The sequence below is a fragment of the Muntiacus reevesi genome, chromosome 12, assembly GCF_963930625.1.
Source record: "Muntiacus reevesi chromosome 12, mMunRee1.1, whole genome shotgun sequence".
NCBI lineage: Eukaryota > Metazoa > Chordata > Mammalia > Artiodactyla > Cervidae > Muntiacus > Muntiacus reevesi.
Window position 1 is genome coordinate 61,993,256 of NC_089260.1, and position 15,895 is coordinate 62,009,150.

Below are 15,895 nucleotides of genomic sequence, written 5' to 3' on the forward strand. Positions count from 1 at the left end.
GTGTCAGGAGTGTTTTTGGCTTGCGTTCTTGAAGGTACTGATTACATATCCAATTATGCAAGTGGCCGTGGAGGATCACACTGTGGCACACACTCATTCTCACCCAAACCAAGCATGTGAGGCGGGGCCCTCACCTGGTAGGGCATGGTCTCCGGGTAGATCTCAGGCCCCGGGAGCCCAGTAAAATTGCTCCTGCCAAGATGGTTTATGTTCCTTTCTTGAGAGAATGGGAGGCTCAGAGCTATCCTCATCTACATTTATCCTCCCAATGCTATCCTCTTCCTCTGAACCAAGGACAGAGATGATTTGGGGAAAAACCAGAAGTGATTTCTGTGTCATATTCTCTTGATGTGTTATCTAACTTTATGGTACAAGGGAAGACTTCTCCAGGTTGAATCAGTTCCTAATGTCCAACATTCAATAATTAGTGACTCATTTAAATGGGATCACACTTTATCCCCTGTTTTTATAGGCAGAATAGTGTACTAGAACTTGAAATCATGAGTTTGGATTCAAACTCCATTTTTGCTGCTGACTTGGCCAATTCACTTTATCTTTCTGAGCTTCATTTTTGTCAGTCAGGTGGGATGATGGTGGGAAGCAAGACAGAAAAACATAGGAGAGACTTCATTAGCTTTAGTATTCTGTTATCCTTGAGAAGGCTATCTGAATTCCTTCCCTTTTATTCTCTATTCATCCAATAAATATTTATTGTATACCTACTGTGTACACTGTTCTAGTTGAAGATACACTGACTGTATCTGCTCTTAGTTTACATTCTCGTGTGATAAGGCCAAAATCTTAAAAGAGGAAATGGGAGGTAGTGATAAGTGCTGCGAGGAAAATGAAGAAAGATAAGGTCCCAAGTGGCACTAGTAGTAAAGAACTTGCCTCCCAATGCAGGAGACATAAGAATCATAGGTTCAATCCCTGGGTAGGGAAGATACCCTGGAGGAGGGCATGGAACCCATACCAGTATTCTCGCCTGGAAAATCACATGGACAGAGGAGCCTGGCAGGCTATGATCTACAGGGTCACAAAGAGTTGGACACGACTGAAGTGACTTAGCTACAAGGGTCTAGAGAGTGAACCTGGGGTGGTGGTCGGGGTGTGGAGTAATCTTGACTCACTTGATGGTGATCAGGGAGGTGATCCTTGGAGGGAGGTGACATTTCAGAAGGAATCTGATAATCACTCCATAATATTTGTTGAATGTATGAATGAGCCAGGCAGAGTCATTTATGGTTTGATTTGAAAGAAAACATTGTAGACAGAAGAAACAGAATATATAAAGAAACTGAGTTGGGAATGACCATGGCATATCTAAAGACTAGAAAGAACCTGGTGGAGTGGAGGAACAGTGAGCAGAGGGAGAGGTCAGTGAGAAAGTCAGAGGTAACCAAGGCCTTATAGGTCAAGCTGAAGAGTTAGGTTTTATTCTGCATGCAAAGCGAAACTATTGATGGAGTAACATAATCCAGTTTACACCTTAAAAATATCATTCTGCAATATGATGCTACTTCCAACCCACAAAAATGGCTAAAATTAAAAAGACAGACAATATCAACTGTTGAGATGTGGAGCAACTGGAACTCTCACATACTGCTAATGGGGGGAGAGATTGGTATGAATACAATAATTGGGAAACTAATTGGCTGTATCGCTAAAGTTGAACTTACGTACACCCCATGACCCAGTGATTTCATTGCTAGATATACACTCAACAGATAGGCACACATATATTTGCCAAAAGATAAGCACACGAATGTCCATAATAGCCCCAAATGCTCATCAAGAATAAAACAGATACATGAATGTGATATTGTCATGTAGTTGAATACTGTAGGGAACAAGTATAAGCAAATTATAACAACACATAAAATGTGAGTGAATTTCACAAACTTAGTGTTGAGCAGAAGCCATGCCAAAGAGTTCAACTGTCTAGTTCCATGCACACAAACATCATAAACAGGTCCAACTAATATGAGGTGTTGAAAGTCAGGATAGTGGTCGTGCCCAGAGATCTAATGACTGGAAGGAGGTGTGTAGGGGCCTTCCGGGGTACTATCATATCCTGTTTCTTGATCTGGATACTGCTTACACACATGTGTTCAGTGACTTTCTCTAATTATCTCTTTACTCTTGTTTCCCTAGGCCAAATGGGCCTTGAGCCCAGAGAGATGAAGAGTGTGGGAGAGTCTTTATCCCTGGCCATTAGAGCATGGTCAGCTTTTCTACTTAATATCACAGTCTTCTCAGGAGTGTTGAGCAGATGAGATTCATCCACTTTACAGGACTTTGTTGTTAAGTGATCTGTCTGAAGTCCTGTGCCCTCATGGGACCCACCATTGTTTCCATTTCTCCATGTTGCCTTTCTGATTTGGAACAACTGTTTTCTCATATTACATTTGCATTTGAGAATTTGAATTTTGAAACTAATTTAAGAAGTACAATGCTTTGACCATTATCCTTATTTATAGAGTCTTGTATCTAATTATAATTTTTTAAAGCAATGTTGCTGATTAAGGGGATAAATATTATAAGCAAAAAAAAAAAAAAAAAGACTGGAGGCCCTTAAACTCTGGGGGAAGAAATGGTGGTTTTCATTGTCAGATTTTCTCAGCCCCATTGCATGGACATATGGAACTGTGTGTGACATTTTTACTCTAACCACAAAATTTCATGAATTTTCAGTCACTGAATAATAAAATAAATCAACATTCTAGGTGAAAAGATGGAAGCAATTTTGAGGGCAAAAATATTTCCTTGAAAATTTCTGAGAATCTAAGACTTTGACCACATTCGCTGGGACTGAGCCCTTAGAGTGAAAGAGCAGGTCACTGTGTCCCCATAGGCCATAGGATGGGGAACCAGTGGCCAACAATCTGAGGTCTATTTAGTCAACTGCAGCTAATAGCTAAACGTTGTTTGTTAATAGGCAAATGAGAGAGTTCTCTTTCTGCCCGGTTGAAGAGAATAGGAAGTGTATCAAGGAAATTAGCATTGGCGGAGTGCCTCTTGGGTGGGTGCTCTGCTATCATGTTATTTGTTACCTAAACAAGTACAGGCTGTTTATTCTTACACATACAAAGGAGCTTATGGGTGTTGAAATGGAGCTTGACTTTCTTCCTAATCATGCAAGAGATTTAAAATCAGTCCTGAATATTCATTGGAAGGACTGACGCTGAAGCTGAAACTCCCAATACTTTGGCCACCTGATGCGAAGAACTGACTCATTGGAAAAGACCCTGATGCTGGGAAAGATTGAAGGCAGGAGGAGAAGGGGACAACAGAGGATGAGATGGTTGGATGGCATCACTGACTCAATGGACATGGGTTTGGGTGGACTCTGGGAGTTGGTGATGGACAGGGAGGCCGGTGTGCTGTGGTTTATGGGATGGCAAAGAGTCAGACACGACTGAGCAATTGAACTGAACTGAAATGATTGATCTGGTCAGATTGATTGATTGATTGATTTTTCTGTGAAGAGCTCCTTTATTGCCTGAGGGACTCTGGCTCCATACTGAAGAAGGGGTTTATTGGGGTGAAGGGATCGGTGGCTTTCAATTTCAAGCTCTGGTTCTCAGTCTTCTGGTACCTGTGCAGGAATCGCTGCAGCGAGGGTGCGCCAGGTTAGGGCCCCACGCACTTTGGCTTCCGGACCAGGTATAGATTCCAGGCCCCACAGGGTGAAGCTGTTGAAACTGGCTGTCGCTCCGATCAAGCGGTCGAAGTCCCGTCCCGCCCCAGCGCCTCTGGGGTTTCCACCAGTTCCTGCTCCTCTTGCTCGTGGTCATCCTGCCTCCCCGACACCTCTGCCTTCTCTTCTATTATCACGTATCCCACGAAGCCGGGCAGCACCACGCCACCTCCTCGCCACGTCGACTGCGGCCCCGAAACGACGCTTCCAGTGCGTCGGGACCCTGGCAGATGGCTGGGCCGAAGAAGCGCCCCACGGAGGTGGGCAGGTTAACCCGGACCTCGCAGGGAGAGGAGCGCGGGATCGGCCAGGGTATCAGGGCGCAGGTGGACGCGGCGCTTGTCGATGGCTTCCTCGTCGCTGCTCTCCATAGTCCGTCCCGACTCCGTAGCTCGCAGGCTAGATTTATTTTTTTGAAGGATAAATGGATCTATTGTTACCCCACTTTTGCTAGGAGTGTCGCTCCAATCCTGACTCCTGGTGGCAGGGCAAGAGTGGCAAGAGGAGAGAATGGAGCCAGGGAGAGTCGTTAGGGAGCCCCTTAGCAAAGTCTGGGGACAGATTTCCCATCCAGTACACCCATGAAGCATCACCATCTCCTTCCTCCCGTCCTTTCTGCTATCATTGTCATTTACAGTGTCACTGTACATTTAAATTTCAAATCGCATTGACATTCTTAATGTCACTGCACACTTTTATTTCTCTATGTGTTATTACCTCCACCATACACGGTTACTATTTTTGCTTTTGATATTTATATGGTCACCTTAGGTGCTTCCTCCTCTTCAAGCCCTGAGAAGGAGGAGGATATTATAATTCCTAAAATATAATTTGGGCAGTCATGTCCTAGTGGAGTTGGAGTTGAGTAGTTTGCCCACGGTCTTCTTTCAGACTGGAAGATCTGGAGGATGACTGCTCAGGATTCTGAGATCTCATCATCACCTCCAGTTTGAAGATGGGGATAAGGGCAAATGCTCACCATCCTCCATGACAGACATAGAGATATGAAGACTGTCCACTCGGGACATCGTCCATCACGGATCTTTGAGATGATGGGCAGAGGTAGAAAGAGAGAGAAAAGGAATTATTATAACATGGTCCCAATTTGCCTTGTGAGGGAGCTGATGGGTGAAGGAGCTGGCAGAAGGTAGCAAAAACTTGAATACCTTTATTGCATTTAAATTTTGATTTTGCAGGTGGGGAGACAAAGGTCCAGAGAAGGGAGGTGCATTATAACAATGTTGTTGCTGTTTAGTCGCTAATCCTGTTCGACTCTTTTGCAACCCCATGGACTGTAGCCCGCCGGTCTTCCTCTGTCTTATTCTCCAGGCAAGAATACTGGAGTGGGTTACCATTTCCTCCAGAGGATCTTCCCTACCCAGTGATCGAACCTGCATCTCCTGCATCGGCAGGCAGATTCTTTACCCCTAGCGCCAACAGGAAAGCCCTTATGGGTGTTATCTCTTCTAATTCTTGCAGGAATCCTATGAAGGAGTTACTGCTTTTCTGTGGGTGCTGTAACAATCCCATGGTCTGAAACAATAGAAATGTATTATCTCAAGTTCTGGAGTCCAGAAGTTCAAAATCAGGGTATTGGCAGGGTTGCTCCCCTTCTAGAGGCTTTAAATGAGGAGGGACTTTTCCTGTTTCTGATGGCTTCGGGCGTTCCATGGCTTGTGGGCTGCGTAACTCCAGTCTCTGCCTTCATCTTTGTCTCTGTGCCGCAAATCTCCCTCACCCTTTCTCTTAAAGGACACTTGCCATTTGATTTATGATCTGCCTAGTTAATCCGGGATTATCTCATCCTGAGATCCTTTATATAACTGCATTTGCAAAGATCTTTTTTTTCCAAATAAGGTTTTATGTTTTGGGGCCATGATTCAACCCACTACAGTGAGATAGCTTCATCATCTCCATTTTACCACAGGGGACCCTGATGCTCAGAGAGGTTAAGAGATGTCCCCAAGGCCACATAGCTACATATGGCTCTTTGTAATGCATCATATTTAACAGCAGAAATTATATTAATGGTCAACCCACAGATAGTACTTATGTATATTAATTCAGTTAATCCTCGGAAAAACTCCATGAGGAGGCACGTGCTATCATAATCCCTAATTTAGAGAGGAGAAAACTGAGAAACAGAGAGGTTGGTTAATTTTCTCAGGGCCCGACAGCCAGGCACTTTGGTTCCATCTGTGCTCTCGTCCACTCAGAAACTGCTGTATAGCCTCCTCTGCAGACACAAAAGGTCACCACGCAAAACACTGAGATGTTTTCAGTGGTGACTGGAGAGTCTCAAAAGGCGGTTCTGAAAGATGCCTAAGATCTAGTGGGTGAGACAGACTGTGTGGTCAGTTACTTCAGCTGTGTCTGACTCTTTGTGACCCCTTGGACTGTAGCCCGCCAGGCTCCTCTGTCCATGGAATTCTCCAGGCAAGAATACTGGAGTGGGTTGCCATTTCCTTCTCCAGGGGATCTCCCTGACCCAGGATCAAGCCCGCGTCTCTTTCATCTGCTGTATTGGCAGGCAGATTCTTTACGACTGCACCACCTGGGAAGCCCCAGACAGACAGACTGTAGGCAAGATTACAGATCCATGGGGCTGTGCCAAACCCGGGGTACAGGGGACTCCGCTCTGGACACGGGAGGCCTCAGTTCCTGTCTCTGGGCTCTCACCTCCTGGCTAGCCGCCCCAAGGCAAACCTCCCTGCACCTTTGTCCTGCGCTTCTCTGCTGATGGCACCATCATCCTGAGAGTCAGTTAAGCCAGCAACTGTGTGCTGTCTCTTCCTTGTTCCCCACCTCCTCTCCTTTGTGCATCAGTCACTGTCCAGCTCCCTGTGGATTCTGTTACCTTGTTTCCTAAGTCCCTGCTGTTCTATTAACAGCTGTAGCTCATCGTGGGATGGGAATAGCAGCGCGTCTAAACTCTCTGGATTCTTCCATCCTTCCCCTGGCTGCCTGCAGAGTGGTCTTCCTGCAGCCCTCCCCTGGAGGGGTTGAGCGTTCATTTATTGAGCAAACCTGTGTTGGTTACCTTCTCTTTGTCAGGAACCAAGGAGACAGATGTGGCCAAAGCAACCCTGTTCTCCGTCCTCATGGGACTTCCATTTGGGTGAGGACATCAGCTAAATAAAGTCAAGAAAGCAAATTAAACAATAAACAGTTATGATTAAAGATATGAAAGCTAGACAAAGGGGTGAGAAAGAATAATGCAGTGGGTGGGGGTGGAGGCTGTATTTTATTTTAAACAGTTGATTTTTTTCTTTTTTGGCTTTACAGCATGCAGGATCTTAGTTCCCTGACCAGGGATCGAACCCTATCCCCTGCATTGGAAGTACAGAGTCTTAACCACTGGACTGCCAGGGAAATTCCAGAAGGTATTTTATATAGGGTTTCAGGAAGGTGCTGAGGTGAATCTGGAAGAGTCTTGTGATACCTGAGACAGGTAATATGGGTACAGTGCTTAGTAAGGGGTCAGTAAATGTTAGTCATTGTCATTCATGGATTACTTCACTCAGCAAACATTTTCTGAAGGCTAATTTTTATACTGGTTTCCCTGATGGCTCAACAGGTAAAGAATCTGCCTGCTAATGCAGGAGATGTGGGTTCAATCCCTGGCCTGGGAAGATCTCCTGGAGAAGGAAATGGTAACCCACTCCAATATTCTTCCCTGGATAATCCCATGGACAGAGGAGCCTGGCAGGCTACACTCCATGGGATCTGAAAAGAGTTGGTTGGACACAACTTATCAACTAAAAAGCAATTGTTACACCTATGTGCTCAGACCCTGGTGGTCTCAGTCTCAAGTGGAGAGTTATCCGGGCCTTCTCAAACCCACTAGCATTCTTAGTTTTGCCCTGCAGATAAGTTAAGTCAAACACATCTATAACCAAAGTGGGAATTAATTCTGTTTTCTTCTCCAGCACTTCACGAAAGATAAGTGTCTCAGAGGCTCCGCTAATGAATTCTACTATTTTCTCCTCAGTCTTATCTTGAGTATAGATGTCTCCACGTTGCCTCACTTCCAGGCTGTCTCAGAGGGTTTTGATTTTGCAATTGCCCCGGGGTGGCCTCTGGGCTCTGAATGTGAGGAGAGCCAGAAGGTCTTTTGGGGAAATTGCAGAAACAGCCTCCAGTTTTGAATAGGACCAGGCTCTTGTGCTTGCATCTCCCTAACTTACAAACACTTGGGATTCTTGAATCTCTGTCCTCAAATCACCATTTTCTGGACCATCAACTTGTTCTGGGAGCATCACTGGGGATTTCTGGACTGCAGGCCCTGGAATCCTAATTAGATCAAACAAGTGAAATGAAAAAGAAAAGAGACTTGTGGATATCTTTAGGGAAAGCAAAACCCAAACTCCCTGCATGAAGAGAATGACGTGGCGTTTGAACGGGAGACTAGAATTCCTATAAGATTGCGTGAGAGCTGACATTTCAGAAACCAGATACCTCCCTCCAGCCCCCTCAGCATTGGCTTCTGCGTTAAGGTGCAGCCTCTCACGACATCACCCCAAAGGCTAAACCGAGACTAGGACGTGGTGGTGACCTTGTGCTAACAGATGAGTTCTCTTAGATCATTTCTCCTGCCTGATCCTGGGCTTCTCCTCACAGACCCTAATTCCTTCTTAATAGGCATTTGGCAAAAGTTGCTCAGCTTGGGATTTGGGGAAGCTGCTCAAAAGCTATATCTTGTATACATTGACTGTCCATTAAAGAGTTGCTAGTCCCTATGAAATGATTTCGTGGTGGTTTAGTCACTCAATTGTGTCCAACTCTTTGACCGCATGAACTGTGGCCCACCAGGCTCCTCTGTCCATGGGATTCTTCAGGCAAGAATACTGGAGTGCATTGCCATTTCCTTCTCCAGTGAAATGGTTTAGTTCAGTTCAATACACATTTACTGAGTACCTTCTCTGACATGGTCCCCACCCATGATATGCCCCTGATGAAAAAGGAAGATGAGGAGGTGTCTGTCGTCGTGACCTAGCCTGGGACCGAGGATGGTGCAGGTCATCAATATGCCTTCTGGGGAGAGATGTTGTCTATGTGGGATATATAATGGCTTCTCCCCAAATTCATGAAAACTCAGAACCTCAGAATGTGACCTTGGTTGGAAGTAGGGTCTTTGCAGACATAATAAGATAAGGGTCAAGATGCAATCATTCGAGTTAGGGTAAGCCCCAAGTCCGATAAGAGATAGAGGAGGACATGCAGAGAAGGTTGTGTGATGATGGAGGCAGAGATTGGAGCAATGCAGCTACCAGCCAAGGAATGGCAGTGTTTTCCAGGAGCCCCTAGAAGCTGGAAGAGATGAGGCAAGATTCTTTCTTAGAGCCTTCAGAGGGAGCCCAGCCCTGCCGATACCTTGATTTTGGATTTCCAGCCTCCAGAACGTGGGAGAACAAATTTCTGTTGTTAGAAGCTGCCGAGTAGGTAGAGTTTGTTATGGCAGCCTTGGTAACCCCTGGGAGCCAACACAGTGTCTGAGCTGAATCCTTAAGGAGGTATCAGAGTCTTGCCCTCATTCCCACACTCTTTTCCCAGGTTGGAGCACATGCAGTTGGGAAAACTCCATTGGTCTGTGACAGCAGGAGCCTCATTCACCTCCTTCCCACTGTGCCTGGCATGTAGGGGTTTCTGCTCAGTACTTGTTGAATGCGTAACAGCTTATAAGTGAATGAATGAAGAAAAAAGTAGTGCTCTCAGAGGAGGATCAGTGAGCAAGAGGCAGGAAATGGGTTTTTAGGTGTGAGAAACTGTGGCAGCCAGAGAGGAGGGGCTGCTGAGGATTATCTGTGTCAATTGCTTCTCCTTGGTCCAAGTGGGTACTGAGTGAAGTTTTTCATGGGGGACGTGCAGACTGGCCAGTGAGGAAGACAGAGAAATACCTAATACAGAGGAAGAGAAGGGAACTTGACTGTGTCCATTTTCCACTCAGTGTCAGACACTGTACTGTGTCTGTTAATGGCCATCATCTGTCTTGTCGTTCTCCAAACAATCCCTCAGGTAGGTAAAAGTCCACCCATTTTCCAGATGTGGAAACTGAGGCTCAGAGAAGTGAAGTAGCTTGTTAGAAGTTGCACTGCCAGGGAGTGACAGACTCTGAATCCAGGCCCAGGTCTCTCCTGCTCCCACATTTCTGTTCCTGCTTCCACAAATAAATAATTGTGCAAGGGAAGGTCGTTGGGGTCCCTGAGGCTGGGGAAGGATGCAATGCTGTCCAAGTCCAGATGACTGGATTGAGTGAGGGGAAGGGGTAGATTCTCTGAAAAATGATCCAGGTGGGCATGTGGAGTTCTGGGGACCTGGATCACCTGAAGGCCATCAGCTGTGCCATTTTGAATAGTGTTCCCGGGGTTAAAATCAATGTCATTTTCTTCCCCATAATATTTCATACTGCTTTAGTCTGTGGTTTTCATTGTTCTCAGGTCAGTCTGCAATAATAATTTTTAAAACTTAAGCACCATCGGCGTTCATTCCTGAGTTAAATGCACCAATGCATCTGATAATTAAGCCTTAGTTCTCACCCACAGCAGCATGAACACCCCAGTGGTGTTTAGGGCCTGTTCATTTGTGCAGGCACTCATTCATTCCACAAACACTTCAGCGTCGTCTGAGTGCCAAGTATGACTGTACTTGGCCCAGAGGTTTGTAGGGCACTGAGATGCTGTCTTCGCCTCCATGAAGAGCACCCCTTCTGATTTCATTCCAGGTCTCTATGGTGCTATAATATGAAAAGAGCTGGAATAAAGGGAGGGAGGGAGAGGGGAAGGTGGGTAGAAAAGCTGGAAAGGGATCCATGGAGGAGGAGAAGGCCAAGTCAGAGTTCAGTAGGTAGGGCTGGGGGAGGCATTGGAGCAGAAGAAGTACCGTGTGGAAAGGCCTGGGGTGTGTCGGAGTTGTGTGGAGAGGGTGGTGTCAGATGTACTGAGAACACGTTTGAGTCTAGCCAGTTATCGTCCTCCTCAGGGTGTGACAGAGTTTTACTATAGGCGGCAAAGGTAAACTCAGCCTGCAGGGGTACTTGGTTTTTAAAAGGTGGATATTTGGGGCTTGCTCTTGTTCATCAGACAGAGCATGTGCTCATAATCAGTCACACAGTTGCATCCGACTCTTTGGACCCCATGGACTGTAGCCCACCAGGCTCCTCTGTCCATGGAATTCTCCAGACAAGAATAGTGGGGTGGATTACCATTTCCTCCTCCAAGGATCCCTCCCAACCAGGGATCGAACCCACGTCTCCTGCGTCTCCTGCATTGGCAAGCAGATTCTTTACTACTGAGCCATCTGGGAAACCCTCATCAGACAGAGTGGATATAAAAGGGGATGAAGCAGGATTATAAGGGGGAGACCATCTGGAAGGGAGACTGGACCCTCTAGGAGGGGGTTCACCTTCTGAGTCACCACCGCTCATGGGGACGAGAGTCAGGAAGGGTCAGCATGGGTGGGGCCAGGATGCCAGCAACTGTCTCTGGGGCCATGTAGCTCTGCCAGGGGACCGCTGATACCGTGTCTGCTAGTCATTTCCTGGTTAGTGTGTGGCCTGATGGTGGTCTCAGCACAGCAGACCTCCTTACAAGATGCCTGCTGGAAGCCAGGGTTACGAGGGTGGGGTGGACATGTCTCGGTGCTGAAGCTGGCAGCCCTTCCTGCGCCCCACTCACTGCTCCCCTGCTGCAGTTTCTTTCCTCCGATGCCGTTTTCTCTGCTAGTTGCTCTCCTGCTCCCTGGGGTGTGTTGGGACAGGGTGTTTGATGTTTTTGTTGAAGTTTTTTTGTTTCACCCTCACTCTGCTTCTTTCCCCCCTCTTCCCTTGTTGCCTGTTGAGATGATTAGTCAGCCTAGTTGACATGTTTCCACTTAAAATGTTTCACTGCTCCTGGCTAAATATATTTTGACCTCAGCTCTGGACCGTGACTCTCTCCCCAACCAGCAAGACTGAGGACACTTTGTGCCAAAACCTTCTCTCTCTTTCGTGTTGGTCTGAGTTTACCCTCAGCAGACGGGAAAGGAGTCCTCGTGTCCTGGGGGTCATTTTGCAGCCCAGCTCAGATGTGGGGCTTGACCTCGGGAGGCCCAGGTGTGTGGCATGCACCTGTCACAGAGACATCTGATTGGACGCACAGAGCTGGCCTGCGATGTGTGTCCTAAATGGGTTTGGCTGCGGGACATCTTTCTTTATAAATCCCAGCAGGCAATTTACATAGTTTTGTGCCCCAGGGAGACCTTAGACGAGCTCTGAGTAGCCACAGACTCTGGCAGCTTATTAAATATTGGATGGAGACGAAGGGAAAAGAAAGTCAAAGCATTAGCAAGTCTCTGACAGAAGGATTGCTGGAGGCCACAAGAGTTTATAGATGGCAAGACGCCTCCTTCTAATTCCAGGCAAACAGGGCCCCCTGGACAAAGCCTGCAGGCTTGACTGAGGTAGGCTGTGCCACCCAGAGTCTCCAAACTTGATTTACGAGGGGAAAGGAGACGGAAAGAGGGAGGGACAGAGGGTTCCCTTAGCAGAGGGCCTGGGGGAGCTTAAAGTAGTGCCTATGCATACTTACCTCTGCGTTTGAGATGGAGATCTCAGAGATGGTGTTGATTCAGTCTCTGTGTTCATTTACTAATTCTTTCATCCACTCATCACATGTTTATCAAGGATCTACAATCCATGTGGCTGACACTGGGCCCAGCCAGCCCTGGCTCTGGGAATGCAGAGGAAAATGGGACAGATGTAAGACTATAGAGGGGAAGATGATGATCCAATTATCATCATAGGATGATGATAATTATCATAGGGTGATATTATCATCAGTTCAGTTCAGTGTGTCCGACTCTTTGCGACCCCATGAACCGCAGCACGCCAGGCCTCCCTGTCCATCACCAACTCCTGGAGTCCACCCAAACCCATGTCCATTGAGTTGGTAATGCCATCCAACCATCTCCTCTGTTGTCCCGTTCTCCTCCTGCCCTCAATCTTTCCCAGCATCAGGGTCTTTTCAAATGAGTCAGCTCTTCACATCAGGTGCCAAAGTATTGGAGTTTCAGCCTCAAAATCAGTCCTTCCAATGAACACCCAGGACTGATCTCCTTTAGGATGGACTGGCTGGATCTCCTTGCAGTCCAAGGGACTCTCAAGAGTCTTCTCCAACACCACAGTTCAAAAGCATCAATTCTTTGGTGCTCAGCTTTCTTTATAGTCCAACTCTCACATCCATACATGACCACTGGAAAAACCATAGCCTTGACTAGACACACCTTTATCATAGTGTCAAATTATCATAGAGTGAGGGTTTCAAAGGGGTCATATCAGAGACAAGGGGGTCATTTAATAGGAGAGTTGACCCAGGCTGGGGTGGTGGGGGCCATGGAAGACCTCCTAGATGCAATGACTTTTAAATCTGGAGTGTTAAGTATAAGTTTAAATTACATTAGGTGAAGAGGTGAGGGAGGTGGTGTGTATTAGGCTGAGGCAAGAACAAGTGTAAAGGTCCTGTGGCAAGAGAGAGGAAGGGGACTAAGAAAGGATGACTGAAGCAGCAATGACTGTGGGGAGCAGGGAAAGCAAAAGATGAAGTCAGAGAGACAGGCAGGGGCTGGGTCAGAGAAGTCCTGGAGGTTAGATAAAGGCTAGATCCATGCAAAGGTCTCTGGAAGACGTACCATCATTTTGAACAGGAAAGTAACATGATCAGAACTGAATTTTTATAAGAATACTCTGCCTGTTATTTGAGGAACGATCAGAGGGACAGGAATGGAAGCAGTGTGTCTATTGGGAGGCTGGTAGGAGGAGGGGATGGCTGCACTCAGAGAAGCTGCGATGGAGACAGAGGGGCCAGAGGTATTGGTGGTCTATTTCAGGGGTGTCATCTGGTGACAGGACCAAATGAGGATGGATCAGATGGAGGCCATCAGCAGAGAATCCAGGGGGCAAACCACATGGTTATGAACTGGGCAAGCATTCTGGTGGAGGGGACAGCAAGCTTGGAAACAGAAAGTGGAGAATTGCTGGAAATGTGTGAGCTGGAGGCTGAGGCTGAACAAGAAATGGGGGACATATTGGGAGGTGAGATCAGGAGATGAGCTCAGGAGATGAGAGCAGAGAGGGGGCTGGGGCTGGTGGGGGAGTGAGCTTGCGGGTTCCTGCAGGTGGCCTGAGACAGCTGGGAAGGCTCTGGAGGGAGCAGGGGAATGATCGATTCTGTCTCACTTTTGTGAGTAGCAAAGGTCACTCCAGGTACCTGGCAGGAGGAGAAGGGGACGACAGAGGATGAGATGGGTGGATGACATCTCTGACTCAATGGGCATGAGTTTGTGTAAACTCCAGGAGTTGGCGATGGACAGGGAGACCGGGTGTGCTGCATTCCATGGGGTCGCAAAGAGTCGGACACAACTGAGCGACTGAACTGAACTGAACTGAACTGAAGGGCACTCAGGCTGCTGTGTTGAGAAGAGGTTCAGGGGCAAAGTGGAAGCAGAGAGGCCGGTGAGGAAACGATGGTGATGGTTTAGCTGGAATCAAGGTGACGGCCAGGACCGAGGCAGAGCTGTGGGTGGTGAGGCACTGTCGGTCTCTGGGTATTCTTGGAACAAACAGAGGGAGGTGTGAGAGAAAGACCCAAGAGGAGTGTCTGAGACTTTGGGCCTGAGAAACTGGGAGAGGGTATTGCTCTCTCCCAGAATGGAGAAGCCCATGGAGGGGTCATCTTGGAGAGAAAAGAGTGATCTTGAACATGTTTAGTTTGAAGTGTCTCCTTAACATCAACGTGGAGATGCAGGGCAGGCAGTGGGGTCTAGAGACAGAGAAAGCTGCCAGTCAGCAGTAGTGGGGCAGTGTGGATGGCCAGGCCCTGGGTGAGCTCGTGCACCCGGGGAGTGATGTGCTAAGTTGCTTCAGTTGTGTCTGACTCTTTGCGAGCCCATGGACTATAGCCTGCCAGGCTCCTCTGTCCCTGGGATTCTCCAGGTAAGAATAATACTGGAGTGAGTTGCCATTTCCTCCTCCAGGGGATCTTCCTGACCCAAGAATCAAGCCCACATCTCTTATGTCTCCTCCATTGGCAGGTAGGCTCTTTATCCAGGGAGTGAGAGTAGATCCAAAAAAGTTCTCAGGGCTAAGCACTGAGGTTAGTAAAGCACCACATAGTCTCCAGGAAAAGAAGGAGAGAGCGTGAACTGCAGGGAGAAGGAGAAGAAGAGAGAGTGGTTGTTCTGGAGGCCCAGAGAGGAAGGTATTTCAAGGTGCAGAGAGGGTCCGCTGTGTCATATGCTGCTGACCAGTCAGGTCAGATGAGAAGGGAAAGTGGGCTCCCTGTGTGGGTGCTTATGGAGTCACTGGTCACCTTCATGGGTACAGGGTCAGGAGAGCGGTGAGACTGACAGTCTACACAGAGAGGTTCAAGGAGAAAAAGCTGGAGTAAGGCCAGCCAACAGCTCAGGCGCTGACCATCTGGGGAGGGTGTCTGGACAACAGGGCAGAGGGTGGCACCCCCAGAAGGTGCTCTGGGGAGCAGGGCAGAGCTCCCGACCTCAGCAGGAGAAGGAGTGTGAAAACTACTAACTGGGAGGAAGTGAAAAGTCCAGACCATGGACCTGGAGAGCCAGGTGGGGAGGAAGGCTTCAGCTGGGGTGCACCGGGATGCAGGCTCAGGGCAGCAAGACCCAGTCTGGACACTTCCCTTGGCGGGGAGAGGACGTGGCCTCCGCCGCTGGGCTGGGGCGGGGCCGGCAGGACAGGATGGGACCGGGAGCAGCACGTGAAGGTCTTCAGTGCCTGTGACTGACCTGAGTGCACGCATGTTAGTCATCTGGGGCGCTCTTCAAAAGTACAGAGCTCTGGGGACTTCCCTGGTGGTCCAGTGGTTAGGACGCCGCACTTTCACTGCCAGGGTGGGCAAGGGTTCAGTCTCTGGTTGGGGAACTAAGATCCTGCAAGCTGGCCGAAAAAAAAACAACAACCAAAAAAAAAAACCAACCAGAGCTCTGACCCTGCCTCTGAGAATCCACATCTGTGCATCCTCACTAGGGCTCAGTCCCATTTTCAGACTTCTTCCCAGGTGATTGTAATGTGCCAGCAGCTTCAGCTAATTCCCATGTGTGGGACTGAGCCAGTGTGGAGACACTTTGAGAGAAAGAGGGCCATAGGGACATGGCCAGCCTTGGCATTGGAATTGGCCACGATTGTGGTAAACTCTG

At 47.9% G+C, this 15,895-nt stretch overlaps 1 pseudogene; it reads right to left on the minus strand.

Annotated features, from left to right (window-relative positions):
• Positions 1-3,583: 3,583 nt before the first annotated feature.
• LOC136144806 (ribonuclease H2 subunit C-like) lies at positions 3,584-4,071 on the minus strand (annotated as a pseudogene).
• Between the last annotated feature and the right edge of the window lie 11,824 nt (positions 4,072-15,895).